The following is a 5,000-nucleotide window of genomic DNA, read 5'->3' as shown; positions in this document are numbered from 1 at the left end:
GGTTTAGCAGATTAATGATAATATTAAGGTCCTTTTGCCTTGAAAATAACTCTAACTAAGCAGTAAATCCAATACAGTCCGACCCAGCCTTGAGAATTTCAAACTTTAGACCTAAACAGTCAAGTCTTCCCTTACCCGTTTCTACAGAAAGCTTCTGCAGAATTACTTTCCTCGTTGCCAGGAACAAAGGTTCCAGATAAAAGCAGCTTGAGGGAGGAACCTGGGCTCACGGTTCCAGGGGACAGGTCATCCGGACACGGGATGTCTGGAGGCAGTGTGGGAACACTGTCAACCACATTTAAGGTCAGATAATAGAGGGACACAAGGCTAGTATTCAACCTTGTCTAGGAGTCCAGCCCATTGAGGGTGCCACCCACAGTTAGAGTGGGTCTGGCTTGCCCAGAGATTTGTAGCTAGCTCATTCGTTCTAGATCCTTCCATCATCAGTCTGTACTATCACCATCCATCAGGCATTTCTTCCTGGGAAATGAGGTTTCCAGCTCCACCGAATGCCACTTCTCAGCTATTCTTAAATAAATGTAAATAGCAGGTGAAATGGGGGGTACAAGGTGAGTTTTTGTTCTTGTTCCTGTTGTTCGGTTGGAAGGAAGGCTTGTTTTTTTGTTGTTTTGGGTTTTTTTTTTTTTTTGTACTCTATAAATTTTTTGTACTGTATAAAATGGCATAAGAATAAGAAATAACTATCTAATGCAGTAAGCCCTACTTATTACCTTCTACTGGCAGCACTTTCCACCTATTAAGTCATCTAATTTTCATAACAACCGACAAATTGTTTCCAATTCACAGAAAAGGAGGCTTCGAAATAGAGAGGTGATGTAATTTGTCCAAGGTCACGCAGTTACTTAGCCAGCATTTGAGATGAGTCAGTGTTCTTAACCACAGTACTATATTGATTCCTACCCTACCTAGATAATAACTTCTGCCTAAACCAAAGACCTCTAGTGTGCCAAATCCAGAAGCCCCAGACTCTGCTCAGAGGGAGACAGAGACCATTGTCTTATCCTATTGAACTGTTGAGCTGGCTTCCCCTGTGAGTATCACCATGCATCTAATCATCCCTGGGATAGTCCAGGGGTATGCCTAGCTTATTCTCCCTTTCACTTACAAAAGCATCCTTCCATATGTTGTGTTTTGGGTATGCACACAATATGGGTCTCCCTTTAGATATACACACAATACAGGGTCTCCCTTTGTAGCCCAAGCTGGCCTCAAACCTGCATGTTTTCCTATCCCAGACTGTGAAGGCTGGGATTCTAAGCCACCATGTCCAGCCTACCTGTGAACCTTTAAATTACAGTTTCCAAATAAAGGAGATGAGCTTATGTTGTATATCTGTTTCTATGTGCCTCTGTGGGTATGTGTATGGGTATGGGTATGGGTATGGGTATGGGTATATGTGCAAAATGTTGTGTCCTTAACCTTTAAAATGCCTTTTCAATTTATTTTGCACAGATTTCTATCCTTAAAAATGTATCATATTGATCCCTTGGTGGAAGGTTGGGCATGGGTATAGAAGAGCAATAGGCCTTTTTTTGGTTACCACAAAATTATAACTGGAAGCAAAGCACTTTTGCATTTTCCTGTTTAGTTAATGAATGCCTGCTAAAGTGCGTGAATATACCTTTGTCCAAATATAGTGCCAGTCACTTTTCACACTCTTTGTCCTTTCTGAATTCATAGGTCCACGTGTTTGGTGTGAAAACTCCAGGATCCTGAGCTCAGGTGGAAGCTTCGTCAGGATTTTAGGGTGTACACAGAGTTACGGACTGCCATTTCTCCTGCCAGACTCGGTCCTTGGTCATGGGTCTTCGTCCTTGGTGCTGTTTTGCTTTATGAATTTTGCTTGTCTTCTTTAATGCAGAATAGAAAAGAAAAGCAGCAATTACAGCTGCTTCCTGTGCCTCTGGGCACCCGCTTCCTGTCACTTATCATTGCCATACTGATGAAGTGACTCTCTTGATACGGATTCTAAGTAGACATCTGACTGAAACGCCCTTCGTGCCTTCTCCCTCTGGTGAAATCATGCCCATCCTTCCAGGCTCAGGGTATATATCTGCGCTTCTGTGAACCCTGCAGACACAATTAATTACCACACCATCTGCAGAAAAGCCGTCTTGTTTACCAGATGATGAGCTCACCTTGTCTGTCATCCCTCTAGGTTGTGGGCTCAGTCAGGAAGAAGGACCAGTTTTTGTTTGGTTTTGTTGAACCTACAGAAAGATCTGGAATGCAAATACTTGATGAACATTTGATGATAGACTAGTGTGTTACAGGAGGCAATGTTTTTCTTTGTTTAAACTGCATTGTTTCTATAGCTATCCTATTAATTATAATATCAAAAATATCTCTTTTCCATAGGAAGGAAAACTGAGCAATTGCAGAAGGCAGGGGAAATGAGAATATAGACCATTCCACAGGGACCATACTAACTAGATGTATTCAAATCCCATAGTACTTATTCTCCAAGGACAATGAAGGTAATTTTTATTTAAGAAATATTTGACTGAAAATACTTCTAGTATCCAAAGAAGCCTTCCCTGCATTGTTATATTGTTTGTTTTTCTTTGCTTTTTTTTTAAGCTTTTCTGTGGCAGTTTCACCTGACATAACATCTGCAGGGTGCTGGCTGGACTTCAAATGTTGCCCAAGGAAGATGAATCTAGGAACCATGCTTCCTGACAGATTCTCCGGGGCTTTTGAACAGTTTCCAAAATAGTTACAGCCAGAGGATACCGGAAAATCTCCCAAGCATAGTGAAACCCTGATGTGGACACCTTTCACTCATTCACTTGCTTAATTCCCTCTGAAAGGAGGTTGGGGGGTGTTATATATGCTCGCCTATGTTATATATGGGATTGTATATGCTCAACTCAGAGAGTGGCACTATTAGAAGATGTGGCTCTGTTGGAGTAGATATGGCCTTGTTGGAGTAGGTGTGGCCTTGTTGGAGTGGGTATGTCTCTGAGTATGGACATTAAGACCCTCATCCTGTATTCTGAAGCCAGAATTCTGCTAGGGGCCTTCAAATGAAGATGCAGAACTTTCAGCTCCTCATGAACCATGCCTGCCTAGATGCTTCCATGTTCCCATCTTGATGATAATGGACTGCACCTGTAAGCCAGCTACAATTAAATGGTGTCCTTATAAGAGTTGTCTTAGTCATAGTGTCTGTTCACAGGAGCAAAACCCTAAGACAAGAGGCAAGTGGAATGAGTTGACACAGTGTCATTTATACTTAACAAGAATCCATGTTCGTACACATACATGTTCTCCCTGTGTGAGCATGTTTAGAAGAAGGAAGTGCTATTGGTTCAGAGTGTGATGTTAATAAAAGATGGTCTTAATGATGAACAGAATGTTAAATTTCGAGATAAAAATGGTGAACAAATAGGATCTAAATAACAGGGTACATAGTATAGAGGTACTGAGTCTTAAAGGGAGCTGTTGTTCGTTTCTAACCAGCATTCCTTATGTCCCAGAGTCTGTGTTACAGGCAGACTCTTGATGCTGGGTGAAAAAGGCATGGTCCCTGACCCACAAGGCTTTGCGTTTCACAGTAAATCTTAAATCTGTATAAGTTCTAAAATTCAGAGTAGTTAACCTAAAGAGGGGATACGTACGCTGATACTGACAGATCAATAAGTTTGTCCCACCCAGAAGGGGAAGGACAACAAAATTAGGAAGAGTTTTTCTCAGGCAAAGAGTGAGAAAGACAATAGCTTATCACATCGTCCTCCACTGTGGCACCTACCTGCAGTGACTCAGTGATTCTGTCTGCCATTAACAAACATAACGCAACTGGAAAGGAGGACAACATTTGGAATGTTAAATAAATAAAATACCCGATTAAAAAAATAATAACACAAAGACTTGAAAAGAATTTGGCCCATTCTTTCTTCTCTACTACTGATAATGAATTGTCTCCCTATCCTTTCTGTTGCATTAACTCTATGCTCTTACCACCACCATCACCAGTATCTATCTGTATGATCATCTCTACCTTGCTCTGATCACCGCCATCACCAGTATCTCTCTGTACCATCACCACCACAGCTACCTCATAGAACACCAGCACTTTTCCTCCCAGAAGTGGAAATCCTTGCCCTCCTCCTGAACTGCCAAGAGAGCCATCTCTTTGTTATTCCAAAGAACCTGACCTGTCCAAAGATCCCAAAGCTACACGGATCTCTTCCTGTTGAAATTCTGCTGTATCACTCAGGCATCTCTGTGTCTTTTAATAAGCAGCCACATATATGACATGACATCAGGTTTGTGAAATCAGTTGCTGATTAAGAATAAATATTGTCTCCCAGCTGCTAGGAGAGTTCAAACACTTGAAAGTGATTGCAGAATGAAAATGAGTCCAATCTGTTCTGGTCTATGAAATGTCAATAGAGGTGGATATGCATGCACATCTAATACATGTTTTTCCTACAAATAACAGGGTAGAGTGGGAGAAGGATAGCATGAAGAGAAATCTGTATTCCAGAAGAACGAGGTTCATATTGTCAAGCTGAACCTCTCCAAGTTTCTCCCTGCTTCTGATACCTAGCTGTAGTTCCATGTCCGAGAGATCTCTAGTCATAGGGCCCTGCTCTATGCCTGTGATTTTGAGAACTCGCTTGTTTATAACACTGGGATGTGATGTGCAGGGTCCATTAATGCACTGCATTCACCTTCCCAAGAGCACTTTGGCTCTTTGCTGCATATGATGAGTCAAGGATCCACACATGCTTTCCAAAAAAAAAAAAACATTAAAGGCCTACATTTAAAATGCTTTAGCATCTGTTCAATAACTTCATGCCAGCACCAGTGGCTCTCACACCTTCTCTCCTTCTCCACCTCCTCCTCCATGGATCTGTGCAACAACTGAATCAGAATGACCACTGCTGAATGAAACAAAGCAGAGAAAACATTTGCCTGAGAAAGAAAGAGAGAGAGAGAGAGAGAGAGAGAGAGAGAGAGAGAGAGAGAGAGAG

General features: G+C 41.7%; 1 pseudogene; it reads right to left on the bottom strand.

Moving 5' to 3' along the window:
• The window catches only part of LOC110320875, a 44,046-nt pseudogene extending 40,005 nt beyond the window's left edge, over positions 1-4,041 (bottom strand).
• Positions 4,042-5,000: the final 959 nt, after the last annotated feature.

This window comes from Mus pahari, chromosome 4, assembly GCF_900095145.1.
Source record: "Mus pahari chromosome 4, PAHARI_EIJ_v1.1, whole genome shotgun sequence".
In the NCBI taxonomy this organism is placed as follows: domain Eukaryota; kingdom Metazoa; phylum Chordata; class Mammalia; order Rodentia; family Muridae; genus Mus; species Mus pahari.
This window is presented reverse-complemented; position numbering and strand designations above follow the sequence as displayed.